At 40.1% G+C, this 21,743-nt stretch overlaps 1 long non-coding RNA gene across 1 annotated transcript; it reads left to right on the top strand.

The window, feature by feature from the left end:
• Nucleotides 1-625: 625 nt before the first annotated feature.
• Nucleotides 626-10,716, top strand: LOC120098613 (uncharacterized). Its single transcript, XR_005496997.2, has 4 exons — nucleotides 626-686; nucleotides 878-927; nucleotides 5,792-5,932; nucleotides 10,522-10,716. It is a non-coding gene; the product is annotated as an uncharacterized LOC120098613 (long non-coding RNA).
• The last annotated feature ends 11,027 nt before the right edge of the window (nucleotides 10,717-21,743 follow it).

The raw sequence follows: 21,743 nt of genomic DNA, 5'->3' as shown, positions 1-21,743 counted from the left end.
AGGGGTCCAATAAAGATACTACTCTAAAGATGGGAGGAGGGACCACATAAAAGGACTGCAAAGAACTAACTTCTCTTCCACTTCCTCTACTTTATAAGGACAATGTATATCCAGAGATCCCCAAAATGAGGCACTGTCTTGGAATCATAGACAGACCCTCATCAAGCACTAAACTTGTCAATACCCACCTTCATTTTGAAATTTTCACCACTGGAATTGTGTGAAGTACAATTCTCTCATTTAAAATTGGCTCAGCCTTGGCATTTTGTTATAGAAGCAGGGTGCTTTACATATCTTCCTTGACTCTTGAATCCCCTCTAGTTAAAAAGATTGGCATTGATTAAATAACTTCTTGAATAGATGAAAGAAATATTTCATTAAAAGCCACTAAAGAGAAATGTACCTTATGAAGACAAACAAGAAAGATTAAACAAAATTCATTAAATGTTTGAGATACTTTTGCACTTTTCTGTATGGATGCTGGTATCATCCAGATTTTATTAACACATTGTGGTTGTTTGAATATGCTTGGCCCAGGGAGTGGCACTATTTTGGGTGTCTTGCTAGATGAAGTGTGTCACAATGGGGGTGGGATTGAGACCCTACTGCTAGCTTCCTGGCAAACAGTCTGCCTGGATGCTACTAGGCTACCTGCCATGATGATAATGAACTGAACCTCTAAAATTGTAAGCTACCCCCAATTAAATGTTTGCCTTTATAAGAGTTACCTTGGTCATGGTGTCTCTTCAGAGCAATAAAACCCAAGCTAAGACACGTATGGATCCATTGTTACTTGGAAATCTTTTACCCCCTATGCAGAAAATCATCTCTGTCAGTCCCAGCTTGAGTACTGAATAGCACTCCCATTTTGTTTCAGAAACCCTGATTACCTCTAGACCAAGAACGTCCACCTGCTGGACCTACTAGGTAAGGTTTAGGAGATCCCAGGTCTACAATTAGTCCCCCTGGACACTTCAGAAAGCGAGGTGCGGGCAAACAAGAGTCAACTGGAATGGAGTAGGCTGTTTTGACTCCATCTCTGAGGCTAGCAGAACTCTCTGCATTACAGAGTAGAATTAATGTCTTCTCCATCTGCTTAACATTCAGAAGCTTCACATTTTAGTGATGATTCATGAGGTGGGAAATTTGAGATTTTTAACTGCTTTGTCTTAGCTTTCTGTATTTTCATCTTTAATGGTCTCAAACTGCTCGCGGCTTCTCTCCACATCAGATGGTCCCTATGATAGTTTGGCTTTAGACCCATTCACTACAGGCAGCAGAGGAAAACCCAGTGGTTATAACTTTTGTTCTCCCTACAGAACATTCTGGCTATTTTCCCAGATGTACAATTCTGAGGAGAAAAAAAAAAAGGAAACTTAGAAAGCAGCTTCTAGCTGCTCTTTAGCATCTCAGGGCTTACTGAAAACTTTATTGATCAAAGGTAAAGATAACTTATTGTAAATGAGCTTAGTTGGGGAGGGCAGGATCTTGTAGAGCACATGTATGTCAATAGAACCCTGCAGTACGACACACAGCCCTGATGTAGAAATTGGGAAACCATCATGAAATAAGATGACTACAAGCCAGCCTGTAAGGGTTCATGGTTCATCAAAGAATAACACCATGGACTCAAGGAGTAAGCAAAAGCAACGAGTGTTTTATTCTGCAGAACTTTAGTATTCTACCAAGACAGAGGCACCCAGGTGATCTTGACCCAATTTAAAGCACATTAAAGGAATTCCAGGGAGGGATTGGTGATTTTTTTAGCTCGGTTGGCTCTATCTCTAGGGACATTCCACAACCATTGCTGGGGGGCTGGAAACCATGGCTGGAGAAGCCTGGAAACTGTTGCTGATTCTGCCCTTGCCTCAGGCCAGGTGGTAGGGCAGCTACTGATGGTGGAACAGATTCTGAAAAGCTGTCCAACGCCTGGAATTTTTCCATTAACTGACTTGCCTAGACTTGTTCCCAGTTCTGAAAAACAGTCCTAGTCTCCTGACCTCCCAGTTTTGTGGAGGAAAAAGTTTATTGTAGATGAGAGAGAGAGAGAGAGAGAGAGAGAGAGAGAGAGAGAGAGAGAGAGAGAGAGAGAGAGAGAGAGAGAGAGAGAGAGAGCATTGCCAGAGGCAGAAACACCTGGGAAAGTTCCAGAGTCAACAGGACCTGAGCCAAGAGCAAAAGAAAGGTGAAAAAGGGCCAGGCAACCAAATATCTAGTTTATACAGGGAAGAGCCTCTGGGTGAAGGGCAGTCTGCCACCCCGCACTCAAAAGTTCAGAGTAGAGCGCAGGTATACCAGCCACGCCCTGTGACAGATAGGAAATGAAGGACTCTGGGAGAAACCAGAGGCCACGCCCACTTTAATATGTTAAATAGGCACTTCAACCTTTTGTTTGGGGATTTGAGATTTAACAATACTTCCTTAATCACCTATCCTATGTCAGACTTTGTCTGCACCTATCCAAAAGTCTTCCCACTGAACTGAGTCCCTCAAGTGGCTCAGATCAACTTTTTTTAGGGTCTCATGCTTGGTAAAGCCCTGAAAAAGGTCACACCTCCATCCATACACTTTTATTCTGAGTAATTTGAAAGTCAAGAATCTCAGATCCAAACTTGACTTTTACTATTGTATATGTATGTTCATGTATGTGGGAGTTGCTTGTGTGTGTGTGTGTGTGTGTGTGTGTGTGTGTGTGAAGTCAACTGATATTTTTCATTCATTTTTATCATTGTGTATCAACTATTTATTTGCTTATTAATTTATTTACTTAATGTACAAGTCTGATGTGTAGAGAAAGCAAGTATTTTAACTGTGTATGTGGAGGTCAGTGGGCAACTTGCAGGAACTGATTTCTCTTTTCCTTTCAGGTCCTAAGCTTCTTCTTTTACTTGTTGAACCATCTCCATTCTTTTGAGACAGGTTCTCTTACTAGCCTAGGACTTACGGATTCATTCAGAAGGGGTGCACAGAACACACCTCCGGTCTCTGCCTGCCTAGCACTGGGATTATAGACACATACTACTCACACCAGTTGTTTTGTTTTGTTTTGTTTTGTTTTGTTTTTTTATCTGAGTTCTAGAGATGGAGTAAGGCACTCATGCTTGTGGGACAAGCACATTACTGAGTCATTTCTCCACTCCATTTTTATTACTAATGAAGTCTAAGACGAAATGTGTGAGTTCTAATTATAGGTAAGTGTGCCCTCCTATATTAAACCTCAGCACAGAAGAGAGGCACATTCAGACAGACATAGATGTCAGGATAGAGCTTAAATGCCCTTCAGACTAATGCCTCTTTGTCCCAGGAGTCAATTAAAAATCCCTTACTTCTTCTCAAGGAGAAACTACAAGAGCTGGGTTGAGGATTCCTTTGTTCCATTGACGTTTATAAAAGAGATAAATCACAGGGTTGGAGTGATGACTCAGAAGTTAAGAGCACTGACTGCTCTTCCAGAGGTCCTGAGTTCAATTCCCAGCAAACACATGGTGGCTCACAATGTAATGTGTTCCAACACCTTCTTCTGATGGGTCTGAAGACAGTGACAGTATATTCACATGTTTAAAATAAATAAATCTTTAAAAAGGTATCTCTTTCCCTTCCCCAGGGCAAGTGCCTGAAGAGACAGACAGGTTGTAAGTGGTCTAACTCAGCGAGCTTCTTCCCTGGGAGGAAATCCTTAGAGCAGGAAGGCAATTCCATTCATAATAATAAGGGTCGTGTTGCTATTATTCTCTAATTGTTTTATTTGTGGTTGTTGCTGCTTGTATATCTGCAATGTGGAGGGATACAAAGTCAGTCAGTTTCCACGTATGTCTGGCAAGCTCCTTTTGTGTAGCCCATTCTTGTTCTCTAAGTCACTTAAGTTTATAATTTCTTGTTTTAAAGTTGTAGTCCATTTCTTTTAATCGTGAAGGCACATATTTCCATTGATATTCTGGAGTCTTAAATTTTTGGTTATTTATTTATTTATTGACTTGTTTATTATGTTATCATAGCCACCTTTGATACTTTAATAACCCTCTACTGGTTAGTGTCCATCAACTCCCTGTCGCATGGCAGAATGCCTACACAATCCCTTATTCTATTCCTTTCTTTCCACTGCCACATCATTTTTATTAACTATCAGTTTTTAACTTATTAATGTGTGTATTTGATGCGAGTTGGAGCACGCAAGCATAGCAATATATGTGGAGGTCAAATGACGATATGTAGGATTGTAACTGGGTTTCTCTTCTCATCTTCAGGCAGGCTTCAGGTGCTCAGGCTTAAGTGAGAAGCATCTGTAACCGCTGAGTCACCTTGATGGTCCTTTCAATTCTTTTACTCATCCTTGGTTACCTTGTATGCATAGAATGTGATGACAATCATATTATAACATATGGCTGTGTTGAGTAATACCTTTAAATGATCTTTGTTGGCTATAGCTGGAAAAATAAAGAAGGCCACACACACACACAGCCAATTGCTTTCCACTCTTCTTTTCCCCTCTCCCGCAGCTTTCTCTTGTTAACTCATTTCTACATTATAAACTTTCCCATTTTAATGAGTTTAATTTCCCATTTAACTCATGGTCCATGGAGAGGATTCTGAAATAGTCACAGCTTCATTTTTGCCTGGTCTGCCTTCTTCCGGCTCTCAGGTTGGCTGGGATACACAGTGAGCTCAGCTGCATGCTTTAGAAATACAGGCCTTCACCTTTATCCACAAACAATGACTCAGTTCAGTGGCATACAAACATTCTTATGTTTTTTCCCTAGATATTTTATAAGAAACTTTCCACATCTTTTTAGGTCTGAAAATAGTTATAAAGATGGAGAATATTGAGAGTGGTCAGGAAACTTGATAATTTCCCTACTCATGTTGAGAACTAATTCTTTAAAGTCCATAAACCTAATTAGCACATGCGTCTGGGCATTTGGTTCTATGCAAATTCTCCTGGATATGTTTGCTCCTTTACAATGCACAGGTTTGCAGGTAGATATGTGATTGATAATGATGGATGATAGATATATAGATGTTTAATTTCTAAAAATTTATGGAGAATCACAATTGTTTATTTTATGTTTTATTTTAAAAGATATTTCTTCTTTGTTTAAACATATACATCTATTAGCTTGGTGTTGTATCTTCTTTATTTTCCATTTTAAGATTTATTTTTATTACATGTGCACAAGCATTTGTCTACATATGTATTTGTGTACACATGTGTGCAGTGTCCATGAGGTCAGAAGAAGGCACCTGATCCTCTGGAACTGAAGTTACAGATGACTGTGAGCCAACATGTAGTTGCTAGGAATTTAACTCATGTCCTCTACAAGATCAACCAGTTATCTTTACCATGGTACCACCTCTCTTGCCCCTACTATTGTTACTGTATCCTGAAACTATTATTTGTTTTCTCTTATTAATTTGCTTTTTTATGTATTCACTTTACATCCCAATCACAGCCTCCCTCCCCACTTCTAGTCCTACCTTTGCAGACCCCTTATCCCATTACCTCCTCAGAAAAGGGGAAGCTCCCCTTGGGTACCACCCCAGCCTGGGGACTATTCTAATTTGACTTTTTAGGACATTTCAGTTAAACATCTTTTCTCAACCCTTTTTTCAATTCATGCTATATTTGTAGGAATTTCTTATCTTTATGTGGCTACTTCAATAGAAAAAAATGTATTTCTGTGCTGGTTTTATTTTTAGTCTTCTTTCCTCGAGTTCTGCCAGCTCACATTTAAACTCTATTTTTATTAACCGTATTGTTCATGACCTGGTGTATGTTTATCTTACGGTCTCAAAGGGAACATCCACAACAAAGGGGGCTATAAGAGAATGAAAGTCAGCATCATAGCTACTGTTTCCAGAGTCAACCAGTTCTGTCAGGAGCCTCGTACTACAAGGGTTGGACTTCGGAACAATGTAGCATATGATCAACTTGGGGGTAAGCTCAAGCATTTGTTACGATGTTGGTCTCTAGTGACAGAGTGAGTTTAGACACTGAAAACATCAATACATGATGCGTGCTTCCTCTTTTCGCTCACCTGGGTTCTGAAGCCAAGTCTCACACATGACTGACTGGGAAAATCTCACATCAAAAACTGGCTTCAGCTAAGGAAGCAGAGTTTCAATCTGCCAGAGGTTTAAAACAAAAAGCAGACAAGAAGAACATTAGAGGAGATGGTGAGTACTGTCAAACAATCCAAACAGACTCCAGTTCCCACTGAGCTCTCCACACTGGCACTGTGCACCATCCTTTCAGCCCTCGGGCATAACCCAAGGTCCTCTGAGCTACCTGTTACTTTATATTATATTATTATGTTGTCAAGCATGTTCATTATGATATCTGCAAGTGTTGTTAACTCCCGTTTTTGTAGGCAAGGACACTAAGGTTAAAAAAAGAAAATAGAATATGCTCAAGGTTGCCACCAATAATGACAGAATTGAGAGTTATCATCAGGGAATAACTCTAAATATTATCATCCTTCTTCTGCCTGTTAAATCAATGAACTTGGACTATGTTGCCTCAACTAAGACAAGTTCCAGCCTCTCCAGGACATGTAATATAAACAGGCTACTTAACCACAGTTTCTTGCTGAGACCCCTGTAAGTTGAATTCTACTCTACTGTATGATCTGGTGGTCAACGCTGTGGGGTGTAGAAGTATTGTTTGATTCTTCCTCCCAGCTGCATGCTACCAGAAATAAGACTCAGACTCAAATTACATTTATAAATACACTGGCCATGTATCTAGGCACCTCTCTGATTAGATCATTACTTAATATAGCCCATTTATTCTGATCTATATTCTGCCATATGGCTGGTTACCTGTGCTCAAGTACCATATGTCCATCTTGTCACATCCTCCCAGTCAAATCTTCACCTCTCTCATTCCAAGAATTCTTTCTTTTCCAGGATGTCCCACCTTCTATTCTACTTTCCCTTATAGGCCATAGGTTTTCTTAATTAACAGGTAATTCACCCATATAATACATAAGATACTTTATCTACAATTCCCCTTTTTAGTCCAATAGAGGACTCTTTCAAATACTAATTGAATGTAATAATTATGAAAATTATTAGATAAGATATAGATTCATAATATATTTACGACTTTAGAAAACATTCTATTATTTATCCTATTTTGCTGTGTTTAAAGTTTTGTAGGTAACTCAATTTCTATACTAATTTGCATTACCAACTTAAAAACATCTTTATCTTTTTAATTAACTAATTATTTTATTTATTCATTCATTCATTCATTCATTTATGCCTCCAATATTGCCCCCTCCCAGTCTCCCCTCCCAGAGTTCTTACTCACTTCCCCTTGAGTTTCACCTCTGAGAGGGTGTCAGCCCCCAAAACACATTTTCACACACACACACACACACACACACACACACACACACACACACACACACACTACCCAGCATCCCCCTTTCATGGAGTATCAAATCTCTACAGGATTAGGCCCATCCTCTCCCATTGAGGCCAGACAAGACAATACTTGTTTGTCTGGGGCCTCAGACCAGTGAATGTATGGTCATTGATTGGTGACTTAGTCTCTGGGAGGTCCCTGAGGTCCAGGTTACTTGACACTGTTAGTCTTCCTATGGGCTTGGCATTCCCCTCAGTTCCTTCAATCCTTCCCCTTACTTCTCCATGGGGTCACAGACCTCAGTCCAATGCTTGGATGTAAGTATCTGCATCTATCTGAGTTAAATGCTAGTACAGCCTCTCAGAGGACAGCCATGCTAGCCTCGTGTCTGCAAGTACAACATAGCATCAGTAGTAATAATGTGAGGGTTTGCTACCCACCAATGGGGTGGATCCCACGTTGGGTCTATTACTTGTTTGTTATTCATTCAGTCTCAGTTCCAGTTTTTGTCCCTGCATTTCTTTAAGGCAGGAACAATTTAGGGTCAAAAATCTTGAAGGAGGGTTGGTACCTGCATCTGTCCACTGGGGGCCCTGTCTATCTACTGTTGGTGGTCTCTTCAAGTTCCGTCTCCCCACTATTTTGCATTCTGGCTAAGGTTACCCATATTGAGTCCTAGGAGTCTCCCATATCCCAGGTCTCTGGGACTTTCTAGAGGTTACTTCAACCCTAACCCAACACCCTACCCCAAGCAGATGCCTATTTCCATTCATTTCCATTTGGGCTTCTCTCCTGACTCACCCCCAATCCCCATTTCTGATCCTGTCCCAATTTTCCCCTCCCCTTCCCACTCTCACACAAGTCCCTCCCTCCCTCTGCCCCTCTTGATTATTTTGTTCCCCTTTCTAAGTGGGATTGAAGCATCCACACTTGGGCCATTCTTATTAGAAACTTGAAGCAATTCCACTAAAATTAGGGACAGGACAAGGCTGACCACTCTCTCCCTATCTAGTCAATATAGTGCTTGAAGTTCTAGCTAGAGCAGTAAGACAACAGAGGTATATCAAGGGGATACAAATTGGAAAGGAAGAAGTCAAGGTATCACTATTCCCAGATGATGTAATAGTAAACATAGATGACCCCAAAATTCTACCAGAAAACACCCACAGCCTGATAAACAACTTCAGCAAGTAACTGGATATAAAATTAACTCAAACACATCAGTAGCCTTCTTCTACACAAAGAATAAATAGGCTGAGAGAGAAATTAGAGAAACAACAACCTTCACTATAGTCACGAATAAAAATCTTGGTGTGACTCTAATCAAGTGAAAGATTTGTATAATAATAACTTCAAGTCCCTGAAGAAAGAAATCAAAGAAGACCTCAGAAGGTTGAAAGATCTCCCATGTTCCTGGATTGGCAGGATTAACATAGTAAAAATGCCCATCTTATTAAAAAGCAATCTACAAATTCAATGCAATTCCCATCAAAATTCTAACACAATTCTTCACAAATATTGGAACGAACAATTCTCAACTTCATATGGAAAAACAAAAACCTTGGATAGCCAAAACAATTCTGAACAATAAATTCTCAGGGAATCACCATCCCTGACTTGAAGCTGTACTACAGAGCAATAGTGATAAAAACTGTGTAGTATTGGTACAGAGACAGGCAGTTAGATCAATGGAATGGAATTTCAGACCCAGAAATAAATACTCCTACTGACACTTAATCTTTGACAAAGAAGCCAAAACCATACAGTGGAAAAAATGAAAGCATCTTCAACAAATGGTGCTGGTCTAACTGACAGTCTACATATGAACACATCTTTTTCCACCTAAAATATCTTCTTAAACCCTAAGCAACTCAAACTTAATTGTAAAATTATAACTATCCAGTCTTCAACTCCACCAGAAACTTGAGAAGGAAATAAATATTATCTGAGTATGTAGGAAGGACAGACAAGCACTTCCAAAATTATAGAAATGGCAGACTGCCTGGACAAATATCCAGTATTGTAAACAACCTTCAGGAGCAGAATATTTGACAGACGTTTTGTGAAGTGGAAATTATGAAGGACTTGCTTGCCCTGTATTGGCAGAGCCTGACAATCAATGTTCCTGTGTGTGCTTGTCCTTTGTGGACAGCATTCTGTCTGTAGATGAAATTAGGGCATTTCCTTTGCCTGATTGCTAGTCTGCTACAATTGAATCAACTCCTCATTGGAGGTTCATTGATGTTTATCATCATCTTTGAAGTAGAATAGGGTACTGTCAAGACCAGACATGTCTCAATGTAAAATCAGCCTTACATTATTAAAAACATCTTTAAATACCATATTCTGTGAGTCTCTGAGGTTTCTGAAGACCATCTCTCTATTCATAGTATATCTGAACAAGCAAACATTGTTACACTCCACCTATCCATTACCTGTTCAACCCAGGATATAAACTTCTCTGATAATCCCAACTAGTATCTGGAATGACTATGAGTTTGACTGTGCAATCACTAGCTTGCAGTTCTCAACCATCCCTCATTGTTTGCAATAGCAGCTATTAAAATGATTGAGACTAAACCTTATATTTCTAAGTGAGTTGTCATATATTTGTGAAGAGAATATTTAGCATTTGACTTATCAAGAGTCATTGCTTAAAGCACCTGCTTAGGGAGTACCTATTCCATCATGCCTGTGGGGAGATATATCTGGCCAGACCCTCCCACTAAAAGCCCTTCCACTATAGGCCCTCTTTATTCTACTATGCTTACAAGGGTTAGGCTGATTTTTCACACTGGCTGCTTGGTTTCTGTCTCTAGGACTCAGAAACAAAATGGAAATATGAGGTACAATCAGTCTTCAAAGGAACAGTGTGTATTTCAGACTTGTCACTTGGGAATTATAGTCGGGGCTCCCATATGCACTCTCTTTGAGGTCTCTGTCTTTGAAGCTGTACATAATTTTTAAATAATACCTTTGCACAATGGCACAATGTGTGTTGATAGAAATGATGGAAGAGGAGAAGGAGGGGTAGGAAGAGGAGGAGGAGAAGGAGGTAATGGTGGTGGTGGTGGTGGTGGTGGTGGTGGTGGTGGTGGTGGTGGTGGTGGTGACTTTTTCTGATTTATTTATTTTTCCTAAAACCTTTCCCATAGATATAGATTTTTCATGAATTCAAGAAGAAGAAGAAAACACCATAAGGCCTGCATGACCTAGGTTTGGAAAAAAGTACATAAAGCAAAGTTGCTTTTGAGTTGCATTGTATGGTTTATGAGAACAACTCTGGACTTAATAACTGTGGTCTGAGTACATCTGCGAGGAGAAGACAATAAACAGAATATAAATATACCCGGACATCATCTGGCATTGAATCCCAAAACACTAAAAGCAGACAGAAGCTTTAAGACAGATAATTCAATTCTCTCACTGAACACATGGACACACATAAACCTCTAATGGTGGCTTGCCCCAAGTTACTATCCTATGGCAGAGCTGACTAGAATGGGAGTCTCCTTGTTCCTATATCCAATTTCTATTTTGACCCACCTCTGCCCCCTGGCTCATCAATTAAACTTGCCAAATTGCTCTACAGTGAAAAGCAGAGTTTTGCAAAACTGACCACTGGGCTCTTAGCTAAACAGAGACATTATCCCATGACTGACAATATTTCAGTTTACTAATTTATAAAGGGGTGCCGATGATATATTTATTCCCAGGAGATTTCTATAAGGAATTAACACCTTAGTTGAGGAGCTGGCAGAGATAAATATTTCAGTAGCTATTAGAAATCATGATGGTTATTCATAAAGGAGATGATTTTTAATAATAACCTGTTATTTTATCAGTAAAGAAATAAAATGCAGAGCCATGCATCTTAAAAGGGACCAAAGGCATGCTGTGTCCATATGCCCCATATTAGAGGCTAAAGGTTTCTGACACCAAATTAGTACATTGAAGAATAATCTTCAAGGTCATGGTAGGAAGCTGTGGGCCTTGCGAGACGATTATGTCAGGAGGGTGAAATCTTCAGAAACAAGATTAGTCCCTCACAAAAGAGACTGTAAAGCTCTTTATCCCATTCCTCCACACAATATCACAATGAAAAGGCTACCATATGAAACCCAGAAGCTGGTTCCTTGCTTGATAAAAAGCATGGGAGTACCTTTCTCTTGGACTAACACTCTTAGAACTATGAAAGATAGATTTCTGCTATTTCTAAGTGTGGTGGTCTAAACGCAAAATGTTACCAATAGGCTGAATTACTGGGACACTTGGTCTCAGGCTGTTGAAAATATTCAAGGAGGTTGTGGAATCTTTAGGATGTAGAGCCTTTATGATGAAAATATGTCATTGCGGGCATATTTTTGAGAGTTTTTCGTTCCCTCTGTGTGCTCTCTCTACATTGAGATGTGCTTTCTCAGCTCGCTGACTCAGCTGCCTGCTGTCATGCCTCCTCTGGAACTGTAAATCGAACCAAACTCTTTCTTCTCTAAGTAGCCTTTGGTCATGGTAGTTTATCAGTTCAACAGAAAAGAAAACCGATACAATATGCTACTGAGCCTACAGCATTTTGTTATGGCACTCTGACCGCAATGTATGTCCCATCCAAGCGCAAGTCATTTCCTATAGGAATTGCCAGGAAAATTCAATCTAATAAAATGTGTTAGCTTCAGATACTTTAATTATCTTGGGGCTGGCTGATTAAATAATTTATTCTCCCCATCCCTCCCACCTTCTTTCCCATTTCACACTGAGTTGGCTTCACTATTAAATAAGTCCCATTCCCATGGGGACTCCTGTATCTTAGTGTGTGTCATCATTACAGATAAAAATCTCTGTATAAAACATCTATGCTTCCCTAAATATTACTGCACAAGTTGTGAAATTCCAGCTGCGTAGGTCAACTGACCTATGCAAGGTTTAAAAAAATCATTATCTACTTGACTGTATTTAGAATCAAATAATGAATATGTCTGAGGGTGTCCTGAAAATGAAAGTCTGTCACTATATGGGGATCCTAGTATATTGCTATAAGAATAACGACGAAGATTTATTGATGGCTACATCAAACCCAACATAAATATAGGCTTTTATTTGGTATGTATTTTTGCAAATATTTATACAAATGTCTCTCTTCCTAGAAGGTAGGTGTACTGGCTATTCCTGGTTGTCAACTTGACTATATCTGGAATGAACTACAATCCAGAATTGGAAGGCTCAACTTTGATCCTGATATTGAGGCTGGGAGATCCAAGTTTCTGACTTGGATCTTGGTATGGAGGTCTTGAGGCAAAGTGGCTATGAATCCCAGGAGCTTAAGGCAAAGAGATCTCTGAGTTCAGGTCACCTGGGACAAAGCAACTCCCAGATCCAGGCATGGTGGTACATACCTTTAATCTGGGACACACCTTCTGTTGGACCTTGACTTACATAAGTACCTTGGAAGAAGTGTGTCTCCTTTTTGCCTGCCTGTCTACCTTGTGGGACTGAACCACTGCCAGATCCTTGGACTTCCATTCACAGCTGCTGTTGATCATTGTTGGGGAGTTGGACTACGACTATAAGTCATCAACCAATTCCCTTACTCTACAGAGACCACCCATAAGTTCTGTGACTCTAAAGAACCCTGACTAAGACAGTAGAATTTCCTAAAGGCAATATGTTATTGCATCAATGTATCCTTCATTCAATTGGCCACAAGCTCTAGCCCAGATCACATATCCAATGTGTCAATAACTAAAACTGCATTGATAGTCTCTTCTAAAACATACTTTGAGGGTGGGAGAGATGGCTCAGTCACAGAACATGCACATACAGCTCTTGAAGAGGACCTGAGTTCAGTTTCCAACACCCATGTAAAACTGCACAGACATTCATTTACAGTCAGATTTGGAGGTGTAAATTCAGAGGCAGTCTTAGCCTTCACCCCGAGGAACCAAAGGTTGAGGACCAGGCACCTATGCATCTACACCTTTGTAGGTACAGTCTAATGGAGTCCTGAAATCCAGCCTACTAGCGTGCACACCTTTTGAGTGTACAGAGATATCTGTGCATCAGGAATCCAGGTTCCTTCTAAATGTCTCTGCAATACAAAGTTGCCTTCATCCTCAGGCTAAAGATGCTGAACCCAGGTCCAACAATGTTCAGAGAAAAGAAACAAGGCTTCCTTTCCCGCTCCTTTTTAATTGCATTCTCCCTTTCCTTTTATCCCCCTCCCACCCCTCTCTTCCTCCCGATCTTTCTCTGCCCCCATAACTCTCACCATCTCCCCCTTCTCTTGAATTAAACTGAATATGTTTTTCTTATTGATCTATTTTCAGAGTCTTCCTTCTGAGTCAAATAATACCTGTTCCTGGGCAATCCCTTAGCCAGGGAAAGGATTCTATACTTAGAATAAAATTAGAATCTCTTTCTGTTCTCAAAATGTTGGGTTTCCTCACTTGTATGGTTTATGACTCCAACATTATTGCTTATAAGTTAGTAAGCAGAGGCTAGATAGATTCTATATAGAAAATTTATGTCCACACACATCTACCTACAACATGTATCTTCCAACTGATGTGAAAACCAGATGGAGTTTCAAAGGAATAATCCTCATATGAGGTTTCTAGGCCATGTACCTGTTACGAAGATTGTCATGGAACTTGGATATCATGCAGCGTACGTCCAGAGATTAAGGGAAAGAGCATGGATTACCAAGAGAAGGCAGCTAAGATACTTCTATTGGCGTGTAAGGCTGCTTGCTGACATCTTGATAGATAAGAAAGCAGAGTGACGAGAGTCAGAAATAGGACTGGGTTATAACACGCAAGACCATCATCCCACTTCCTTCATCCATTGAGGCTCCGAGGCTTAAAAATTCCATATCTACACATGACAGAAACACCTGCTGTGAACATGGTGTCCAAGCACATGAACCTGTGAAGAACATTTTGAGCTCAAACCATAATATTGCTATGGGCCTATCCCAATATAAGTATATACACTTAACAACATAAATTAGTAAGTTTATACTACAATTTTACCTATTTTTACAGTCTAGGAAATGTTTATTACTCAGTCCAAGATCACCTGGTTAATAAGTGATAGTTCTGAAAATTAAATACACACAGTTTTATTTTAGAGTCTTGAACAACAATAACACTGCTTCTTTATTATGTCATATACACACTACTCACTTGCTGTCTTTGTGCAATGAGCTATGCATGACCTGAGTAACTTATTCCATCATACCTACTAAATCACTCAGCACAATCTAGGTTGTCAGTGCATAGACAGAGAAAGAACAGTGAAGAGAAAAGGACACAGAAGAATGATTTGACTTTTCTGTCATTTAATTATTAATCTATAAATACATGGTACTAGGGATACAGAAATGAATTGGAAAATTTCCTCACTTAAAGCTCCTGTAAATAAATTAAAAGCTATTTAATTGTTGTAAAATTTTTATTAACTTTTTTCATATAGTTTTTGGTCATTTTTCTTTCCTCCAACTTCTCCCAGATGTTCCACCCCTTTCTACCTATTCAGTTTATGTTCTCTCTCTCAAAAACAAAAAAGGAAAAGTATTTTATTTTTACATTGCATGCTATTATTTTTAATTCTGCATGTGCATGGATGGCTTTATGTGTATATGCATATGTCTATAGGTTCACATGGAGGCCAGAAGAGGGCATTAGATTTCCTGGACAGGAGTTACTTACAGTTATAAGCAGTAAGAAAAAATAATCAAGAGAGGGGTGACAGAGAATGGAGAAAGATGGAGGAAGGGATAAAAGGAAAGAGAACATGCAATTAAAAGGTAGGGGCAAGCCTTGTGCTTTACCTCTGAACAATGTTAGACTTGGGTTCAGAGCCCTTAGCCTGAGGGTGAAGGCAAGTTCGTGTAGCAGAGATATTTAGAAGGAAAGTGGATCCTTCATGCACATATTGACCTAATCAATCAACCAAATTTGAAATCTGATATGTTCGAGGATATTTCCTACTATATGATCTTATAAAGTTTCTCTTTTATTTGCGCCAGTCTGGATGAGTGTTTATTTGTAACAGAATAAAAAGCACCCTAATAGACAAAAATGACATACATTTCAAAAATAAAATTGGCAATATCAAAAACTGAAGTATCCCATCTTGTATTTCCATTTACCAAAAGCATCCTCTATGTCATTAGGTAATCCTTATAAATTTAATTTGAGGGTACATTATTATATTCTGAAAATGCATCATGTTTACTAAACCACTCACATATTTTGGGTAATGATATTATGTCTAGTTTTCGCTAATAAATATCATTAAGGTCAACATCCATAGTCAATCCTACTTCATTCCCAAGGAGAGATACAAAAGTAGAATTACTTGTTTTAGAAAAGAAATCTTTCAGAGGCTCCTAACATTTCCAAATAGCTTTCTAGAAAACTAAATCAATTAATATTTCCAATAGTACAATCTAATAAAATTTATTTCAGCATGATTCAAACTACAGGCATTCTGGTCTCCACCAAAGCGTTCTGATCACTAGCGAGGCTGTGTGTGCCGTCACTGACTGGTTCCATGTTCTTTTGCTCAGTAATATTGTTCACATTCAGGTGGTACATCACAATTTTCTTTTATGCACTAAATATTTCTCACCACAGTTTGAACACTAGTGCTATAGAATAACATGTGGAATTTCTTGGAGAAATGCTTCTTCCATTTTCCTTAACTCTGCTCCTGACCAATAGAGTTGAGGTACTTGACTGCACAGTACTACTCCTATCATGCCGTATTCCCAAGGACATAGTCCAACAATCTACTTCTTCCAACTAAACGCTATCTCTTAATATTGACCACTCCCAACAATTCTATGATATTATTAACACCCGCCCCACCTTTACAACCCTCTTCATCCCCCTTTTTTACCTCACAGTGACCTTCCTCCTGCCACTAAACAGATGCTACTTGTGCTCAATGTGCTTCAATGTTGATAGCCATAAAGGAAATTCTTCTCCACTACGATCACAAACCACACCCTTCATTTTATCTTTCTTCTTCTTTTAAACATATAAACATACCAGAATGGCTTGTCTTATTGAGAAGAGATATGGGTAAGAATGAGTTAAGACAGATGGGACCCTAAGTCAGTCAGAATCCCTTCCACTCTCCCTATGCACCCACTACCCTAACAAAAAATAACCAACTATGGGGGAAGCCACTGAGACAGTGACAGGAAGGGTGGGGTTGGGCAAAGAAGGATACTTGGAATTGAGGGCAGTAGGGAAGAGACTATGCATGTGCTGGGAGAGCCTGAGGTTGCACTGGATAAGTCACTTTATTCTCCAATGGGCTCATTTTATATGGCCACCTTTCCTCTGCCCTCTCTTCTTCATCCCTGTGATCAACTAGAATTTTGAACTCTTTCAGTGGAGAGCAAGTATGTCAACTCCCAGGTTACACATGAAGTGCTCAGCAGGCCTCCCAAGAGTCACAAATCTACTCAGCAAATGGACTAAGATATCCTAATGCAGAGCTGTGACCAGGAATAGATATTAGCCCAAGGATAATTAAAAGGGCAGAATAATGTTTGAATTTAAAGATAAAGAAAGATCTAAAGGGGCTTGATACCCCATATGAACAACAATGCCAACCAACCAGAGCTTCCAGGTCTAAGCCACTACCCAAAGACTATACATGGACTGACCCTGGACTCTGACCTCATAGGTAGCAATGAATAGCCTAGTAAGAGCACCAGTGGAAGGGGAAGCTCTTGGTCCTGCCAAGGCTGGACCCCCAGTGAACGGGATTGTTTGGGGAGGGCGGTAATGGGGGGAGGATGGGGAGGGGAACACCCATATAGAAGAGGGGAGGGGTTAGAGGGATGTTGACCTAGAATAACATTTGAAATGTAAATAAGAAATACCCAATTTAATAAAGATGGAAGAAAAAGAAAGATCTGAGTATGTGGGGACAAAACTTCATAGAAGCCCAAGAGAAAAGGATTGAGAGTCCGGAGCAGATGAGATTTAGTAGTTCTGATATCACAGGAATGAAATTGGAGGCAGGTGTGAGCATCGAAATTCATGGATCAGCTGGTATTGGATCATTTCTACCTCTCAGGTTCCCCCTATGTTACTACTAGGACCAGATCAGAGCTGGAAAATTAGTTTCATCTTGCGTGCCAAGTCCAGTGAAGATCAGTTGGTAGTCATTTAAGTATTCTATTGACAAGGATGGGAAGCTACACCTGGACTCCTAGAGCAGGACCACAGTGATGCATTGACGATGCCTGCCATGAGTACCAGCAATGAGACTACAGTCTGTATACCAGGTGTTTTCCATCTCTAAAGTGGCTTGCTTCTAAATTTATGGTACATCTCTAGCATTCTGACCCATGCAGCCACGACAATAATGCAAGATCTTTTACTATATCTCATCTCTCTCTAAATGTGTGCCTACTGCCTGACATCATGAAATCTGCAGAGAAAAATATGATAGAAGGAAGAGTTAAAAGAGAACGTTTGTGGTGCTTCTTTTCTCCCAAAGCACATTTTTGAAGTCTGGCAGCTACAGTTTACAACCACTGGAGAAGAGCATGAGGAGAGACAGCTGAAAAAATAGAGGACAGCTGTAAGTTACTTAGGACTCTTTGCTTTACTTGAACTTTCCAAAAGAACACAGGCTCTGAGGTAGCTGTGGCATGCACCTTGTGTATTGAATTAGAAATGTGCAAGCTTAGGCTGCAAGAATAAAATAACCAGAGCATATGCCCCCAAATGGCAGGAAGATGGGGTTTGGTGATTTGTGTATTCCAGTAAAGGTTATCTGTCCTCCAAGAGCTGAGGTCTGTCAGTGAGTAGGGATGCTTGGCAGGAGTTCAGATCCATGGTATAAGGGGATGTGACCATTGAGATTAGGAGAGGGTCTTCTTTGGGCTCAGTCCTCATTTGGTCATGTAGCAGAGACATTTGTATCACCAGGTGCTCTGGACTGGACATTAAGATCTTAAATATTTTAGAAAAATGTATCTTTCTGTTCTTTCTTCTGCTGTCCAGGAGGAGGTCATTATCAACCTTTCACCTAGACTCTCATTATAACCTTTAAAAAAAGATGCATGGGGGTTGGGGATTTAGCTCAGTGGTAGAGCACTTGCCTAGCAAGCTCAAGGCCCTGGGTTCGGTCCCCAGCTCTGGAAAAAAAAAGATGCATGTGTATGCAGATACATGAGGTTATCAGTGCTCATGCATATGTGTGAAGGCCAGAGGACAACTGAATGTGTCATGCCTCTGTTGTAAATCCATCTGGTGTTTGTTTGTTTGTTTGTTTGTTTGTTTGTTGGACAGGGTCTGGAATTCACTGACCTGGAACTTGCCAATATGCTAGACTGAGAGGCCAGTGAGTCTTAAGGATTCTCCTTTTCAGCTACAGGATTACAGATGTGCACCACCAGATATATTTATAGGGATCCTGGGCTTAGAACAAAGGTGGTAGCAATTTGCCTATGAATCTATCTTTCAAATGTTTAATTCTTTTAAGCATTTTTTTCTGATATATGCTGTAGACTAGACATATTCACTCAGCTCCATTTTCTTCTACCCTCTTTTTCTCCCCATCTTTGTTCCCATAGTCAATTTCAGTTCTTCTTCCATTTAATCTGTTTATAGATGGTTTTGTGTGTCTTTATAGAATCTAAGAAATAAAGGAAAACGTATTTATCTTTAAGAAAAAATTGTAATATTATTAATTGCTTAATATGATTATCTCCATTTTCTTGCAAAGGACATAACACCATTTTTCATGGCTGAATAAAATTCTATTGTGTGTACATGACAGTACACTTACTTATTTTCTGTTCTTGGATAACTAGGTTGGTACCATAATTAGCTATTCTTGATGTGCTGGTATTGCTGTGATGTGTTCACTGATATCTCTTATCACCCTGTTTACCAGTTGTCTGATCTTCTAGCCCTGTCCTACACCTTGAGCCAGAATGGTCTTTTAAAAATGTGTACCTCACAGTATAGCCCATTCTTAAGCCTTCTTCATGACCTCCATAGTACGCAAAGTCCTGAAACACTCCAAGATATCTGAGGCCTACATGTGGCTCCAGACTTTGACTTGATCTGTTATAAATGTCAACCCAGGTGAGCTTCCCTCCATACTGTGGGATTTCTTACCTTCATTGAAATGTTCCACTTGCCTCATCAAAGATGGGTGATCCACTTTGTCTACCTGACTAAATCTTTATTTACCCCATCCCTCAAGTGAGCAATGTACTTCTGTGGTCCTAATTGTCTTTACTTGTATGTTCTTCTATTCTGGATAAGTGCTTCACCACAGTAGGAATCCCTTCTGCGTCACACCTAACTTCTACTACCCGAATACATGCCACACAGAAATTTCTTGCCTAAATGAATGAATGCATAGAAAGTGCCTAACTGTTCTTTAATAAAGAAAAGAAAGTTAAAGGTTCCTATTCTCAAAAAAGACTTTGAGAAGATGGAAAAGACAAGGTAAAGGAGACACCAAAGAGTTTAAATGGGATGCCGAATGTCCTCAAAGTACATTAGATAGAGGTAGGAAATGTCCCATTATTTGGTAAAACTAGTGAGTGTATGTTAATTAAGTGGTTTTAGTTTGCCAAAAGTTTTGCTATGTCTTTAAAAAGATTAAATCAAAGTCTATTTTAAATGTACATGTCTTTTAATCATCTATGAAGTCCCATCCTTCTAACTGACCTTCACATTTTGAATGACATAAAGACTAGCAATTCTAGCACCTGGATAGATGTGATTTCAGAGCAGAGGGAAAGTCTGGCAGGAGAAGAATGGACTGACTCACCAAGAAATAATATACCACTCCTGGGAATATAACCAAAAATTGCTCCAACATATAAGAAGGACACATGCTCCACTATGTTCATAGCAGCTTTGTTTATAATAGTCAGAAACTGGAAAGAACCCAAATGTCCTTCAACACAGGAATGGATACAGAAAATGGTATATTTACACAATAGAGTACTACTCAGCTGTTAAAAATAATGACCTCACCTGAGACACCGCCGGAACCTGAAAGGACAGACCAGATAAACAGTTCTCTGCACCCAAATCCCGTGGGAGGGAGAGCTAAACCTTCAGAGAGGCAGACACGCCTGGGAAACCAGAAGAGACTGCACTCTGCACACACATCTCGGACGCCAGAGGAAAACACCAAACGCCATCTGGAACCCTGGTGCACGGAGGCTCCTGGAAACGGCAGCGCAGATCTTCCTGGTTGCTGCCCCCACAGAGAGCTCATAGGCAGCACCCTACGAGCAAACTTGAGCCTCGGGACCACAGGTAAGACCAACTTTTCTGCTGCAAGAGACCTGCCTGATGAACTCAGGACACACAGAGGCAAAATTCCTCTAGGAACCTGAAAGGACAGACTGGATAAACAGTTCTCTGCATCCAAATCCCGTGGGAGGGAGAGCTAAACCTACAGAGAGGCAGACAAGCCTGGGAAACCACAAGAGATGACACTCTGCACACATCTCTGACGCCAGAGGAAAACACCCCACGAGCAAACTTGAACCTCGGGACCACAGGTAAGACCAACTTTTCTGCTGCAAGTGAGCTGCCTGGTGAACTCCAGACTCAGGCCCACAGGAACAGCTGAAGACCTGTAGATAGGAAAAACTACACGCCCGAAAGCAGAACACTCTGTCCCCATAACTGGCTGAAAGAAAACAGGAAAACAGGTCTACAGCACTCCTGACACACAGGCTTATAGGACAGTCTAGCCACTGTCAGAAATAGCAGAACAAAGTAACACTAGAGATAATCTGATGGCAAGAGGCAAGCGCAGGAACCCAAGCAACAGAAACTAAAACTACATGGCATCATCGGAGCCCAATTCTCCCACCAAAGCAAACACGGAATATCCAAACACACCAGAAAAGCAAGACCTAGTTTCAAAATCATATTTGATCATGATGCTGGAGGACTTCAAGAAAGACATGAAGAACTCCCTTAGAGAAAAAGTAGAAGCCTACAGAGAGGAATCGCAAAAATCCCTGAAAGAATTCCAGGAAAACACAATCAAACAGTTGAAGGAATTAAAAATGGAAATAGAAGCAATCAAGAAAGAACACATGGAAACAACCCTGGATACAGAAAACCAAAAGAAGAGACAAGGAGCTGTAGACGAGCTTCACCAACAGAATACAAGAGATGGAAGAGAGAATCTCAGGAGCAGAAGATTCCATAGAAATCATTGACTCAACTGTCAAAGATAATGTAAAGCAGAAAAAGCTACTGGTCCAAAACATACAGGAAATCCAGGACTCAATGAGAGGATCAAACCTAAGGATAATAGGTATAGAAGAGAGTGAAGACTCCCAGCTCAAAGGACCAGTAAATATCTT

The sequence above is a fragment of the Rattus norvegicus genome, chromosome 19 (genome assembly GCF_036323735.1).
Source record: "Rattus norvegicus strain BN/NHsdMcwi chromosome 19, GRCr8, whole genome shotgun sequence".
Lineage (NCBI taxonomy): Eukaryota > Metazoa > Chordata > Mammalia > Rodentia > Muridae > Rattus > Rattus norvegicus.
This window is presented reverse-complemented; position numbering and strand designations above follow the sequence as displayed.